At 41.0% G+C, this 17,089-nt stretch overlaps 1 protein-coding gene across 16 annotated transcripts in view; it reads right to left on the bottom strand.

Annotated features, from left to right (window-relative positions):
* LOC110488157 (thyroid hormone receptor beta) overlaps positions 1–16,425 on the bottom strand; it is a 118,010-nt gene extending 101,585 nt beyond the window's left edge. For 5 of the 16 annotated variants that reach the window (XM_021560232.3, XM_090227882.1, XM_090227879.1 and 2 more), the window contains exon 1: positions 16,102–16,382. The gene's annotated coding sequence lies outside the window, so the exon portion shown is untranslated. Of the gene's footprint in view, positions 1–14,419; positions 14,595–16,101 lie in introns of those variants that run through there. The other 11 variants (XM_021560242.3, XM_021560231.3, XM_090227890.1 and 8 more) reach the window with 11 other exon arrangements.
* Between the last annotated feature and the right edge of the window lie 664 nt (positions 16,426–17,089).

Raw genomic sequence — 17,089 nt, 5'->3', positions numbered from 1 at the left:
CAATCTACACAAAATACAGTAATGTCAAAGTAAAAAACAACTAAAAACTAAAATATAGTCGTGGCATAAGTATTTAGCTCCCTAAATCAATACATGTTAAAAACCCTTTTGGCATCGATTACAGCTATGAGTCTTCTTGGGTAAGTCTAAGATTTTTGCACACCTGGAGTGTAATATTTGCCCATTATTGTTTTAAATAATTATTCAAGCTCCGTCAAGATACTTGAAGAATTTTAAGTTGTCATAGATTTTCAAGCAGATTTAAGTGAAAACTGTAACTTGGCCACTCAGGAACATTCACTGTCTTCCTGGTAAGCAACTTCATCATAGATTTGGCCTTGTGTTGTAGGTTATTGCCGTGCTGAAAGGTGAATTCCTCTCACAGTCTCTGGAGTAAAGCAGACTGAAGAAGGTTTTCCTCAGATTTTGCCTGTTCATAGCTCCATGCCGTTTTTTTTTATCCTGAAAAACACACCAGTTTTCGCCGATGTCAAGCATACCCCGACCATGACGCAGCCACCACCATGCTTGAAAATAAGGAGGCAGTTACTCAGTGATTTGTTGGATTTGAACCAAACATAAGACTTTGCATTTATGGCCAAAAAGTGTATTCCTTTGCTGTGTTGTTCTTGGAGTATTACTTTACTGCCTTGTTGCACACAAGATGTTTGGAATATTTTTATTCTGTAAATGTGTATCTTCTTTTCACTCTGTCATTTAGGTCATTATTGTGGTGTCACTACAATGTTGTTGATCCATCCTCAGTTTTCTACCATCACAGACATTGAATTCAGTAGCAGTTTTAAAAACATCAATGGCCTCATGGTAACATCCCTGAGCAGTTTCGTTCCTGTCTTGGAGCTCATTTCAGAAGGGTGACTATCTTGTGTCTGGGTGATTTAAATATAATCCGCAGTATAATTATTAACTTGACCATGCTTAAGAGATATTCAATGTCTGCTTAGTTATTGTTACCCATCTATCAATCCCTGCCTTTTTTTTATTTTACCCCACCACACCTCACTAATTGGAGTAAACTAATGGACAACAACACTTAGGCTTCTACGTAAAGCTTAAAACATTTTATGGACTAGGGCTGACTATTTAGTCGACTATTCAATTCTTTGGTCGATAGGCTGTTGGTAAACTGAGATTTCTTTAGTCAAACAGTAGCAAAAAACAAATAAATAAATAACCTTGATGTACAAGACACCTATCTGATTCGATGCGGTCTGAGTGGACTGATCTATTGTTGAGGCAGTGGGTATGGCACAGTCCTGCAGTCTAAGACATAGGCTACTGAAATTGTTTATGGTTATATAACGTAAGAACAATAGTGCAACACAAAAAATATTATTTTTTTAGGACAAATTAGCTTTCTCACGCATTGGATAATGGTCGCTGTCCGCGGTTCTGAAACGCATCACTGTGCTGTTGAATTGGTGCCTTTTTCTAGACCATGTTGCTACGTGCATAATTGCAAAGTTACCCATAATATTGGTGTTCAGAACAACGCGGCAGAAGCAAAATCAGAATTAAGAGATGAGAAAACAGCCCTTGCCTTAATTGTCTAAGAAAAATGAGGAGAGAGGAAACCAACTTAATTGCGTCCACAAATGTGTCTGGCTTTATAAAGCATCCATATACAGTGCATTGGGGAGGTATTCAGACTTGACGTTTTCCACATTGTTACGGTAAGCCTTATTCTAAAAATCATTAAATTGTTTTTTCCCCATCAATCTACACACAATACCCCACATTGACAAAGCAAAAACAGGTTTAGAAATTTTTGCAAATTTAAAATAAAAAAACGGAAATATCACATTTACATAAGGATTCAGACCCTTTACTCAGTACTTTGTTAAAGCATGTTTGGCAAAGATTACAGCCTTGAGTCTTCTTGGGTATGACGCTACAAGCTTGGAACACCTGCATTTGAGGAGTTTCTCCCATTCTTCTCGGAAGATCCTCTCAAGCTCTGTCAGGTTGGATGGGGACTGTCGCTGCACAGCTATTTTCAGGTCTCTCCAGAGATGTTTGATCGGGTTCAAGTCCGGGCTCTGTCTGGGCGACTCAAGATCATTCAGAGACTTGTCCCGAAGCCACTCATGCATCGTCTTGGCTGTCTGCTTAGGGTCATTGTTCTGTTGGAAAATTAACCTTCACCCCAGTCTGAGGTCCTGAGTGCTCTGAAGCAGGTTCATCAAGGATCTCTCTATACTTCACTCCGTTCATCTTTCCCTCGATTCTGACTAGTCTCCCAGTCCCTGCCGCTGAAAAACATCCCTGCAGCATGTTTCACCGTAGGGATGGTGCCAGGTTTTTCTTCAGACGTGACGCTTAGCTCCAGAGTTCCTCTGTGGAGATGGAAGAGCCTTCCAGAAGGACAAACATCTCTGCAGCACTCCACCAATCAGTCCTTTATGGTAGAGTGGCCAGATGGAAGCCACTCATCATTAAAAGGCACATGACAGCCCACTTGGGAGTTTTCCAAAAGGCACCTAAAGGACTCACACCATGAGAAACAAGATTCTCTGCTCTGATGAAACGTGTACAAGCTGCCTCACGTTACAGAAACAGCACACACTAGTTTAAATTACATTGAATCAACATGGAATAGATGTTGAATTGATGTCTGTGCACAGTGGGAGGCTGCTGTCCTGTGGGCCATTCTGGCTCGGGCAAGGCTTACTTATTTTACCTACATACACACTGCTGAACACCAGGCCAATGTATTTCTGTATAGGCCAAAGGGTGGCAATGTACAGTACCAGTCAAAAGTTTGGACACCTACTTATTCAAGGGTTTTTCTTTAATTTGACTATTTTCTACATTGTAGAATAATAGTGAAGACATCACAACTATGAAATAACACATATGGAATCACGTAGAAACCAAAAACAAAAGTGTTTATTCACATATATTTAATATTTTTCATTCTTCAAAGTAGTCATCCTTTGCCTTGATGACATCTTTGCACACTCTTGGCATTCTCTCAACCAGCTTCATAAGGAATGCTTTTCCAACAGTCTTGAAGGAGTTCCTACATATGCTGAGCACTTGTTGACTGCTTTTCCTTCACTCTGCGGTTCCAACTCATCCCAAACCATCTCAATTGGGTTGAGGTCGGGTGATTGTGGAGGCCAGGTAATCTGATACAGCAGTCCATCACTTTCCTTCTTGGTCAAATAGCCCTTACACAGCCTGGAGGTGTGTTTTGAGTCATTGTCCTGTTGAAAAATAAATTATAGTCCCACTAACTGCATAATCAGATGGGATGGCGTATCGCTGCAGAATGCTGTGGTAGCCATGCTGGTTAAGTGTTCCTTGAATTCTAAATAAATCAGACTGTCACCAGCAAAGCACCATCACACATCCTCTTCCATGCTTCATGGTGGGAGCAACACATGCGGAGATCATCTGTTCACCTGCTCTGCGTCTCACAAAGACCCGGCGGTTGGAACCAAAAATCTCCAATTTGGACTCAGACCAAAAGGACAGATTTCCACCAGTCTAATGTCCATTGCTCGTGTTTCTTGGCCCAAGCAAGTCTCTTCTTATTGGTGTCCTTTAGTAGTGATTTCTCTGCCGCAATTCAACCATGAAGGACGGATTGACGCAGTCTCCTCTGAACAGTTGATGTTGAGATGTGTCTGTTATTTGAACTCTGAGAAGCATTACTTTGGGCTGAAACCTGAGGTCCAGTCAACTCCAATGAACTTATCAGCAGAGGTAACTCTGGGACTTCCTTTCCTGTGGCGGTCCTCATGAGAGCCAGTATCATCATAGCGCTTGATGGTTTTTGTGACTGCTCTTGAAGAAACTTTCAAAGTTCTTGAAATTTTCTGCATTGACTCACCTTCATGTCTTAAAGTAGTGACGGACTGTCATTTCTCTTTGCCTATTTGAGCTGCTGTTGCCATAATATGGAGTTTGACTTTTACCAAATAGGGCTATCTTCTGTATACCACCCCTACCTTGTCACAACACAACTGATTGGCTCAAACGCATTAAGAAGGAAAGAAATTCCACAAATTAACTAAACAAGGCACACCTGTTCATTGAAATGCATTTCAGGATACTACCTCACGAAGCTGGTTGAGAGAATGCCAAGAGTGTGCAAAGTTGTCATCAAAGCAAAGGGTAGCTACTTTGAAGAATCTTTTTGGTTACTACATGATTCCATATGTGTTATTTCATAGTTTTGATGTCTTCACTATTATTCTACAATGCAGAAAATAGTACAAATAAAGAAAAATCCTGGAATGAGTAAGTGTCCAAACTTTTGACTGGTACTGTACATGTCACTACTACAAGAGCCATGGTAATGTATGTCACTACAGACAACTTCAGGAACAGAAATGAGAAGAGACCTGAATCAGGTCTTACCAGTTCAATCAACAAAGCCTCACCACTATACAGATGTAGCAAACTGGCTCAAATGAAGATCCTAAAACAGGAAATGTGAATTATTATTATTTTCATCAGGGAAAATCAAGTCTGAAATTTCTAAGTGGAAATCCAAATGCATTGCATTGAAAGTTATCCTGCAACAGGGTGGTCAAATTAAGAACCCTACACCTCCCAGACCACATCACATCGGTTGGTACAGTACATTGTAAAGAAAACAAACCAGAAATGCAGCAATTATGTTCAAACATGTACAGGCTAGCAGAAAGAAGAAGCCGTGTTTGTGTTTGGGCAAAGCTCTCTCTTTAGCATTTTTCTGTGATCTTGATAAAAATGTAAGAATCATTAAGATGGTCCTGAGAACATGCTGGGTTGACTATCTGAGGTTGTGCTAAACCATTTCAGATGCTTGTGCTGTGTCCCAAATAGCACCCTATTCTCTACATAGTGCACTACTTTTGACATAGCCCTATGAGCCCATTTGGGAATAGGGTGCCATTTGGGACATAGCCTTGGTGCTGCTGTCGGTAGTCAAGAGGCCAAGCTGCCACTTCGCTGCCAAGCTGCACATTTTGTCCAGGGTTGACACACACAAACACCAGACCACAGGAACACAAGACAATTTCATTACTCAGCTGTCAAGTCGTCTTTCTCATGCTGTCCTTTCCTCATACAGCGGTGTTCTGTTCTAGGCATGTGCTGTGTGTGTGTGTTCTGTTCTTTACAGCACCAGACATGCGTTTGCTGTTTGTTGCGTCATCTGACACCGACGACCATTAAACTACGCCGTTCATTTAACAGAAGAAAACATACATTCTTTAAAACATCTTGTCTCTTCCAAACCGTGGCTCAACTCCCCTGCTGAATGCCATCCAGACCCTCCCAGGGGCCTGTATGCACATCAGACCTGGATTCAAATATCATTCCAAATCATTTGAAATATTTTATCTGGGCTTGAATGTTAAAAAATTATATAAAATATTTTAAATAGTATTTGAACACAGGTCTGTGGCACATCAGGAGACACATCTTCCAGAGATGAGATGGACCAGGTACAATTCCTTCTGGGGCATTCTGTGGGCTCATCCATTTTAACATACCAACCCAATGCTACCTGTAGCGGCCTGCCTGTCTGTTTGCCATCTGGCCAATGTCTATTTTCTGCAACATTCATAAACTCCCCTATAGGCACGTTAAGGAAAAAACAAACCCACTGAGCTAAACAGAGGAGCCTCTGTGGAGAAGTGCTGAATCAGGTGGATAATACTTACTCTCCTGCAGGAGTAAACAACCTGACCTATTATATAATCCGATCGCTTACCGCTTCAAGAGATTCATGTGATTAACGATCGCACCATTCCAAAACACTGTACTATCTAAATCAGAACTTGGATCAATTATCTTGTTTTACCTCACAGGAACACATGAGTGGTTTGCATTCAATGGTTGCGTCCCAAATGGCACCCTATTCCCTATATAGTGCACTACTTTTGACCGGGGCCCATAACCTAACAAGTATCTCTGCTTTTGTAAGCAGGATCATCATACGGTAGGTTAAGGTCTAGCGCTGGATTCAAACCAACACAGATTTAACGAGCTGCACACAGCATTAGACTTGTAGCCCTTTCCTGCAGTCAAATGACTAAACACCCTCTAGTGTGCTCATGGGTGGAATATTATACATATTTTTCATCATTTCAAAATTAAAACACTTTTTTTCTTAAAAAAAATAAAAATCAAAGTCTTGTTATATTTCAGTCTTTTGTTATGTATATAAAGTGTAATATTGGTATGCAAACTCAAAATGTAATACATTTAGGGCCTCCCGGGTGGCGCAGTGGTCTAGGGCACTGCATCGCAGTGCTAGCTGTGACACCAGAGACTCTGGGTTTGCGCCAAGGCTCTGTCGCAGCCGGCCGCGACCGGGAGGTCCATGGGGCGACGCACAATTGGCCTAGCGTTGTCCGGATTAGGGAGGGTTTGGCCGGTAGGGATATCCTTGTCTCATCGCGCACTAGCGACTCCTGTGGCGGGCCGGGCGCAGTGCACGCCAACCAGGTCGCCAGGTGCACGGTGTTTCCTCCGACACATTGGCTTCTGGGTTGGATGCGCGCTGTGTTAAGAAGCAGTGCGGCTTGCTTGGGTTGTGTTTCGGAGGACGCATGGCTTTCGACCTTCGTCTCTCCCGTACGGGAGTTGTAGCGATGAAACAAGATAGTAACTACTAACAATTGGATACAACGAAAATGGGAAGAAAAGGGGGTAAAATATATATATTTGTTTTAAGTAATTACATTTCAACTCTATACCTGACCTGGTACATAGTGTCTTCTTTTGTTTAAGCCCATAAACACGTGTGTGGTGTATCCTTTTGTTTCAAATTATATTTGTTTAAGATAAACAATAAACACTCTCCATGACCCTAATTTAGCCCACTGCATTAAAAGCTGTTGGCTGAAAACAATGCCAATGTCAGCTAGAGCAGAAATCACCTTCTAAAGTCAATTTGTTTGAATCCCAGCCTCTATGTTAAAAATTCTGCTAAAGTGCAATATAATTTAATGTGGGCATTAACAGAGGATTAGTGGGTATTAGCAGAGGATTAGTGGGCATTAGCAGTGTGATTAGTGGGCATTAGCAGTGTGATTAGTGGGCATTAGCAGTGTGATTAGTGGGCATTAGCAGTGTGATTAGTGGGCATTAGCAGTGTGATTTAGTGGGCATTAGCAGTGTGATTAGTGGGCATTAGCAGTGTGATTTAGTGGGCATTAGCAGTCTGATTAGTGGGCATTAGCAGCCTGAATATAGTCAGAACAGTTAGAACACAGCACAGCTTGCAGCCAGCCAGCCGGTCAGTGATGAAATATGAGTGAGTGAGTGTGAGTGAGAGTGAGAGCATTTTAGCTCGCTCAAAGATGTGAGATAACGGTTCTCTCCCAAATGACACCCTATTCCCTTTAAAGTGCACTATTTTTGACCAAGGCCCATAAGGGGTTTGCGTGGGTTTGTACTTAACAGACTATTCAATAGGTTCCATATTGCCAGGCAAGATAATTAAGTATTTGAAGGAAAAAAATTGTATTTGAACCCAGGTCTGAGCAGACCTAGAAGGAAGACCTTGAGCCCTTACAACAACTCTGAGGTGGCATGGAGCAGGGTGTAGCGGTATCCATCAACTGATTATTGACATGGAGAACCCAAAACTCGGGCCGCAGGCCTCAGAACTCCGAGTAGAACATATGAGTCTGGCCTGACCCGTAATAGCTCATGAAATGTTTGTGTATGTAGGGTGAGAGACTGCAAGAGACTGCAAGTCAGAGAATTAAACTATGACTTTCATGAAGAGTGACTGGCCTAACATGGAGTAGAGCAGGATGGAGAAAGCATGGACGGACAGACATAGAACAATCCTTTACTGTTGGTTGAGGAGATAATGTATGGAGATACTATATAGAGCACTACATTTGATAGAGCCCTATGGGCCCTTTGGGACACAGACACTGTAGGCTTTAATGGGATGGGAATGTGAGGGTTGTAATAGTTGAGTTATTCAACAGTGCAGGAGTTATATGTTTGAACTTGGCTGTGCCGTTAAAATTAATCATAGCTTTTAAAAAGACGTGCTGCAAGTCTCATGCCCTATCCAGCCTTTAGACATTTGGTCTATTCCCTAAAGGTTTGACCAACACACAGCAAGTCTTTTTTGTCATAATGCAAGGTTTGAGCAAGTTTCTTTTTATTCAAAGCTTCTTCGCAAATGGCTTGGGGTTACTTTGTTCACTGGAAGAAAACAAAAGACGGCAACCACTGAAAACAACCCTGGGACTAACTGACAAGCCTCACTTACAATATAGCCTAGGCTTATCTAGTAAAACTATTTCTTTACTTTGAGACTCAAAACTATTTATACATTTTAAAACCACGCAATCCTTTTTTCTTTCCTTACGTTGATTTTTTTTTTGCTTTAAAAAGATAGCCAGGCAGTCTGCCCCTTCATGGAGATAAAACACATGCAATTCATGGAAGAAGAAAGAAAAAAAATCAACAAGGAAACAAAAGTACACCACTTCGCCATGGGCTTTGTTCGGAAGAAGCCCTTGACCTCTGGAAGATATAAGAAAACTGGCATGTTATTTGATAAACCTTCTCCCTTTTGGAGCACCTCGTGTGTGACTTAAGGTACCATAGTGTCCCATAGGACTGGTCAGAAGTAGTGCTCTATATAGGGAATAGGATCAACAGACAACTCTCCGTTACCCAGCACTGTATCTACAAGCTGAGAGTGTCTACTCAACCCTTCAAATCAAACAATCACCACTACAAATACTCAATCAAACCAAACCATTTCTACAACATTGATGCATTTAAATCCAAGCAATAAATAATCACAACCATGATTCAATATTAATATTATTCTTTTAAGCTCTTGTATTGAACAGTAAGAAATTCCCAGACTCATGAGGGCAAAAGCAGGAAATCCTGAGTCCTCCAACGAAGATTAAGAAAACCAGAGAATTTGGGGAAAGTTTCCAGAATTTTGCAGTCAAAGCTGGAATAACAACCAACCATGTAGCACCCAATTTGCTCCATCTCAGTTTTTCCCTCAATAAAACAGGATTAGGCTACACTCAAATTGCTCCTGACACAAGACATGCAGGGTTTGAAAGGGCAGACATTTTAAAAGACACCTCTTGGTAGCATACCATGCAAGTCTCTGTACAAATCCAATAACATTGCCAAAGTTAGTTATCTCATTAAAGTCAAAGAATGAAGCCTGCATCCCAAATGGAGCCCTATTCCCTACATAGTACACTACTTTTGAACAGAGCATTGACGCACCCTATGGCAGTGGACAGCTAGTACAGAAATACCAAAATACCTTAGACTATATTCATATTCTCTAATGAGAATACCTAACTTCTACTCACTGTAGATATTAAAAGTACTTTGAAATGAAGAGTACTCCAAAATCCACAAACTGTGTTTCTAATCACGTTCAGTTTCAAGCTTTGGTCAAGAACTGTACAGTGCCCTTGGAAAGTATTCAGACCCCTTGACTTTTCCCACATTTTGTTACGTTACACCCTTAAATAAATAAAAAATCCTCAGCAATCTACACACAATACCCATTAATGCTGACCTCGGTCATCAGTTGAACAGTGTTTCCTCCAACACATTGGTGCAGCTGGCTTCCGGGTTAAGCGGGCGAGTGTTAAGAAGCGCGGTTTGGAGGGTCATGTTTCGGAGGACGAGTAACTCCACCTTTGTCTCTCCCGATCCCATTGGGGAGTCGAAACGATGAGACAAGATCATAACTGGATCGCAATTGGATATCATGAAATTAGGGAGAAAATACACAAATAAATACACAAAATAATTATGATTGTTATTTGGTACGTCAACCCTAAGGTAACTGTAATAGAACAAAAACCTGTACAGCTCATTTAGCAAAAAGCACTAAAACAGAGGACTTCATATTTCAGATAGATTGTGGCTTCAATTATTGTAATTTTCTGCATAATTTCCAATCCCCCACATATTTTTTTTGTCAATATACAGTACCAGTCAAAGGTTTGGATACACCTACTCATTCAAGGGTTTTTCTTTATTTTTATTATTTTCTACATTGTGGAATAATAGCGAAGACATCAAAACTACCAAATAACACAGAAGGAATCATGTAGTAACCAAAAAAAGTGTTAAACAAATCAACATTTATTTTATATTCTTCAAAGAGGCCACCCTTTGACATGACAGCTTTGCACCCTCTTGGCATTCTCTCAACCAGGTTCATGAGGAATAATTTTCCAACAGTCTTGAAGGAGTTCACACATATGCTGAGCACTTGTTGGCTGCTTTTCCTTCACTCTGTGGTCCAACTCATCCCAAACCATCTCAATTAGGTTGAGGTCAGGTGATTGTGGAGGCCATGTCATCTGATGCAGCAGTCCATCACTCTCCTTCTTGGTCAAATAGCCCTTACACATTGGGGGCGGCAGGGTAGCCTAGTGGTTAGAGCGTTGGACTAGTAACCGGAAGGTTGTGAGTTCAAACCCCCGAGCTGACAAGGTACAAATCTGTCGTTCTGCCCCTGAACAGGCAGTTAACCCACTGTTCCCAGGCCGTCATTGAAAATAAGAATTTGTTCTTAACTGACTTGCCTGGTTAAATAAAGGTAAAATAAAAAAATGGGTCATTGTCCTGTTGAAAAACAAATGACAGTCCCACTAACCGTAAACCAGATGGGATGGCGTATCTGTGATAGCCATGCTGGTTAACTGTGCCTTGAATTCTAACTAGATCACTGACAGTGTCACCAGCAAAGCACCCCCAAACAAGCAAATCACCCCTCCTCCATATTTCATGGTGGGAACCACACATGCGGAGATCATCTGTTCACCTACTCTGCGTCTCACAAAAACACAGCGGTTGGAACCAAAAATCTCAAATTTGGACTCATCAGACCAAAAGGACAGTCTCGTGTTTCTCGGCCCAAGCAAGTAGTGGTTTCTCTGCAGCAATTTGACCACGAAGGACTGATTCACGCAGTCTCTCTGAACAGTTGAGTACAATTGGTGGCTGACAAAATACTTTTTTGCCCCACTGTAGCTTCCGTCCTTCTCCTCACCCCTACCTGGGCTCGAACCAGGAACACATCGACAACAGCCACCCTCGAAGCAGCGTTACCCATCGCACCACAAAAGCCGCGGCCCATGCAGAGCAAGGGAAATAACTACTCCAAGTTTCAGAGCGAGTGACGTTTGAAACGCTATTAGCGTGCACCCCGCTAACTAGCTAGCCATTTCACATCGGTTACACCAGCCTAATCTCGGGAGTTGATAGGCTTGAAGTCATAAACAGCGCAATGCTTGAAGCACAACGAAGAGCTGCTGGCAAAACGCACGAAAGTGCTGTTTGAATGAATGCTTACGAGCCTGCTGGTGCCTACCTACTGCCTACCTACTCGCTCAGTCAAACTGCTCTGTCAAATCATACACTTAATTATAACATAATAACACACAAATACGAGCCGTAGGTTATTAATATGGTAGAATCCGGAAACTATCATCTCGAAAAGAAGACGTTTATTCTTTCAGTGAAATACAGAACCATTCCGTATTTTATCTAATGGGTGGCATCCATAAGTCTAAATATTCCTGTTACATTGCACAACCATCAATGTTATGTCATAATTACGTAAAATTCTGGTAAATTAGGCGGCCCAAACTGTTGCATATACACCGACTCTGCGTGCAATGAACGCAAGATAAGTGACACAATTTCACCTGGTTAATATTGCCTGCCAACCTGGATTTCCTTTAGCAAAATATGCAGGTTTAAAAATATATACTTCTGTGTATTGATTTTAAGAAAGGCATTGATGTTTATGGTTAGGTACAGTCGTGCAACGATTGTGCTTTTTTTGCAAATGCGCTTTTGTTAAATCATCCCGTTTGGCAAAGCTGGCTGTCTTTGTTAGGAAGAAATAGTCTTCACAGAGTTCGCAACGAGCCATGTTAGCAGGCAATATTAACTAAACATGCAGGTTTAAAAATATATACTTGTGTATTGATTTTAAGAAAGGCATTGATGTTTATGGTTAGGTACACATTGGAGCAAGGACAGTCCTTTTTCGCGAATACGCATCACATCGATTATATGCAATGCAGGACACGCTAGATAAACTAGTAATATCATCAACCATGTGTAGTTAACTAGTGATTATGATTGATTGATTGTTTTTTAAAATAAGTTTAATGCTAGCTAGCAACTTAACTTGGCTTCTTACTGCATTCGCTTAACAGGCAGTCTCCTCGTGGAGTGCAATGTAATCAGGTGGTTAGAGCGTTGGACTAGTTAACTGTAAGTTTGCAAGATTGAATCCCCGAGCTGACAAGGTAAAAATCTGTCATTCTGCCCCTGAACAAGGCAGTTAACCCACCGTTCCTAGGCCGTCATAGACAATAAGAATGTGTTAACTGACTTGCCTAGTTAAATAAAGGTGTAAAAAAAATATATATATATATATTTTTTTTAAATCGCCCAAATCGGTGTAAAAAAAAATCTGATTTCCGATTGTTATGAAAACGGCCCTAATCAACCGCCATTCCGATTAATCGGTCGACCTCTAGTTGAGATGTGTCTGTTACATGAACTCTGAAGCATTTATATGGGCTCCAGTCTGAGGTGCAGTGAACTCTAATGAACTTATCCTCTGCAGCAAAGGTAACTCTGGGTCTTCCTTTCCTGTGGCGGTCCTTATGAGAGCCAGTCTCATCATAGAGTTTTATGGTTTTTGCGACTACACTTAAAGAAACTGAGTTCTTGAAATTTTATGGATTGACTGGCATATATTAAAGTAATGATGGACTGCCGTTTCTCTTTGCTTTTTTGAGCTGTTCTTGCCATAATATGGACTTGGTCTTTTACCAAATAGGGCTATCTTCTGTATATCACCACTACCTTGTCACAACACAACTGATTGGCTCAAACGCATTAAGGAAAGAAATTCCACAAATTAACAAGGCACACCTTGTATTCCAGGTGACTACCTCATGAAGCTGGTTGAGAGAATGCCAAGAGTGTGCAATGGAGTCATCAAGGCAAACGGTGGCTACATTGAAGAATCTCAAATTTATTTGGATTTGTTTAACTCTTTTTTGTTTACTACATGATTTCATGTGTGTTATTTCATCGTTTTGACATTGACACTATTATTCTACAATGGAGAAAATAAATAAAAACCCTGGAATGATTAGGTGTGTCCAAACTTTTGACAGGTAATGTATATTATTTTGTAAAAATATATTTGTTTTAATATATTTTCCTTTATTATTTTCCCCTAAACCTACCACACCTCTCCTAACTGGAGTAAACTAATGGACAACAATACTTAGTCTTCTACTTTCGGCTTATACATACATTTGACGGACAGTATATTTTACATGAGTTATCTTTTGTTCGTTTTTAGTCCCAGCCTTCAGCTAACCTCAATTTAAGGATATAATTAAATTGAACATGCATTTATTGTTGTTGTTGAGAAAAAAACGAACTAATTGATTTTAATAAAATTCTGTGAAAAACTTGAATGATACACACTGTCCTGGTTTTATGGTGAGAACGTCTGTGCAATGCAACTTCTGGAGACGTGTGAATGCGAAGATGGCCCCGATATTTATATAAAACATAATATTTGGTTCAAGTTAACATATTTAGCAAAGATGGGATGGGTCGATATTTAATTATTTCATTTCTGTAAGCTGTATAACAAACTATAATGGCCTAACATTGAAGTTGATTCCAAGGCAAAACATAAAATACACCACTTGAAGCAACCACATATTTATCAATCGAGCACGTTCTGATTGGCCAGTGAGGGGCCTAACCTCGATAAACCCACAACTGGTTTATTAATCAAAACCCAGCCCTTTCATGCCACTGCCAGCACTGTGCTGATAATTTTTGGTGGTGAAAATAGCACAAATATTTTGGATACACCCCCATAACTATAGTGCTACCATCAGTGCTTAGATTTACGATTGTGTTAGGTTTGTTAATTAATCGATTACAAATGACATGACTCCCCCTTGACTAAATAAAAAAATAATAACCCCTCCCCCTGATCACTGAAATTGAAAAAGCATGACCCTCCCCCATTTTCCTCCGGGTAACAATTGTGTACATTTCGAACACTCCCTTATCAGAAGTTATCCTGCAAGTCCACTGATAGTACAGGCCAACCGAGGACATTCAAAAGTCTGCTTTCATGCCGTGTCAAACTAACAACCTCGAAGTTTCAATAGCCTGAATACAAAACCCTGGCAGATGAGAAAGGATTGGACATTTACGTAATCCAGTGGCTATCAGACATCCACTGCAGGCGTGCTTTGGTGCTTTCAATTGGGCTACATTAGGATATCGCCCGGTTCATTTACACTAGGGCTAACTCGTGTCACAAATTATCCTAATGTATATTTAATCGATGTAGGTGTTGTAAGTCTACTCGTACCGTCAGGTCAGCTTTTGATTTCTTCACCAGTTCGCAAATTGACTTCAATTTTCACACGGCATCGCTGTGAAGGCTGTCGTTTGACCTGAAATACCCCCAGCCAGAACAGCAGAATCCATGAGAGCGGAGAATTCTGATACATGTCCCGAAACTCTATCTACGGCAACACTAGAAGGACAATTTCATTCTGAGGCACGTTGACACGAGGTTGCAGAACATGTTTATCAGATCCACGTGACGTAATATTGTAACCATTCCAACAAAATATTGTTACATTGTAACTACCCACAATGGTAGAGGTTTAAATCATAATTAACTTTCCACAACGGAAAAGAAAATCGTTCACAGCACTTAGTAGTCTAGGCTAAGAATGAGTGATGGTGCAACGTTATAGCCTAAAATAATTATTAAGTTACAGAGGCAATATATTGGCTACTTCCAAACATGACTGATATGCCTTCAATGGGCTATTAGACGACCTGCACAGTGCCCAATCAAAACCCCGCCTATCAGCCATGAGAAGCTACGTTATCTCAACGATGAGAGCAACCATCTATTTCCTCCTTACCTTGTATAACATTTCCTCACCCCTTTAACATCTCTAGACTTTCCGTGTTGTGCCATAGGCCTAGGCCTAAATTACGTATTTATTTTCCATATAAAAGGTCTGTGCCTTATATAGGTCAGTGTCTCCAATGACAAATAGCTTACAGTTAGGCTACTTCATGCATAACTTATGATTCATATGATTCAAGAACGAATGACTCATACATATTGGATATTATTTTGAACATTTGAAATTCAGCATTGATTGTGATTGGCAACATATTTCTTATTTCTATTTCTTGTGTTTATGTTACACCTTATATTATTTTTAGTACTACATTGATATTTATTACTGCGTTGTTGGGTCAGAGCTTGCAAGAAAGGCATTTCCCTTGACCATTTAAACTTGAAACGCGTAATATTTTCTCTTACAAGACAGTTTTAATAGCCCAATAATAAGGCCTATTAACGTACACAAAGCCATTCTTAAGCCATTATTAATTATTCATTCTGCATCTATCAAGTTGTTAGGCGAGCATAGGCTATTTTATTTTGCCTACTTAGACAATAACCTGCATGACAAAGTTGTGTTTATATTTGGGGCAGGCTATCCAGATGTTCTGAACAGCGCATTTGAATTATAAAGCGCCCCGGCCTGTGTGTGTCTAAAGACTGACCAGCAACAAATTATAATCCATATAACGTTATAAATACTTGTTGACTGGCCAATGGCATGCAGCAGTTGTAATTCTGATGCAAACTGTAGCCAACACAAAAAAATATTCGAAATGCACACCTAGATTAATCTGCCGATTCTGCCACAAAATTATTTCACATCCGCCCACATTATAAAACCTTGATTTCAGACCGCCATTAGCCTGAACAACAAACACCAACTCAAGAGATCGTATAAAAAACAATTCGACGAAAGTAGACAATAATCAGGCAAAGGGAGTGTTTCTTATCGACAAACGAATGAACAGTCTAGCGACTTCTGGAACGTCTACAAACGGACGTAATTTTTTCAACAGCACCTTTTCCCTGCACCGGAATATTGATGTTTCAAAGAGGAACACAACAATTGGACAACATACTACATACGCAGCAAAGAATAACATAAAAATGGGGCAACATACCACATACGCAGGTCGGCACACAGAAATGCTATTTTCCGACACTACGCCGGGGCATTCCTCTCTTACTGAGTTTGTGCGGATGTAGTCGGTGTTTGTTGTACCTGCGAGCGGGACGAGCGCGATGGAACAGATGCAACGCGTGCCCTGGAATGACCCGACGAAGCTGAGTATGCGAGAAAGTCTGGGCTGACCAACTTCAACATGGACCCAGGAAAACGAAGTGTAGCCTACTGACAACTGCAGCGCTCGGATTGATCGCTATGGGGAATCAGAGAGCTGTTGTTTGAATCCCTGTCAGCCAGGAAACAAACCAAGCATCACCCAGTGGCGGTTGGTGCCATTTAAGATGAGGGAGGATGATTATTTTTTTAATGAGCATGGCCTTATTTCTATTACAGCATAGCGGGTGACTGTTATTCATATTCCAATTACCCAGCTCAATGTAACATTGATTTATTATTATTATTATTATGATATTTTTATTTGACATTTTTTCACCCCAATTTCATGGTATCCAATTGGCAGTTAGACTTGTCTCATAGCTGCAACTCCTGTACGAACTCGGGAGAGGCGAAGGTCAAGAGCCATGCGTCCTCCGAAACACGACCCAACCAAGCCACACTGCTTCTTGACACAATTCCTGCTTAACCTAGAAGCCAGCCACACCAATGTGTTGGAGGAAACACCGTACACCTGGCGACCGTATCAGCGTACATGCGCCCGACCCGCCACAGGAGTCGCTAGAGCGCGATGGGGCAAGGACATCCCTGCCAGCCAAACCCTCACCTAACCTGGACGACGCTTGGCCAATTGTGCACCGCCCCATGGGTCTCCCAGTCGCGGCCGGCACTCGACAGAGCCTGGACTCTAACCAGGATCTCTAGGGACACAGCTAGCAACTACGATGCAGTGCCTTAGACCACTGTGCAACCCTGGAGGCCAACATCGATAGATTCAAACTACTACTTTATACTCAAATTTGCCCTAT

This window comes from Oncorhynchus mykiss, chromosome 30 (assembly GCF_057628025.1).
Source record: "Oncorhynchus mykiss isolate SJ-2025 chromosome 30, ASM5762802v1, whole genome shotgun sequence".
Taxonomy (NCBI): Eukaryota; Metazoa; Chordata; class Actinopteri; order Salmoniformes; family Salmonidae; genus Oncorhynchus; species Oncorhynchus mykiss.
The sequence above is the reverse complement of the archived record's forward strand: the minus strand, read 5'-3'. Positions and strand labels throughout refer to the sequence as shown.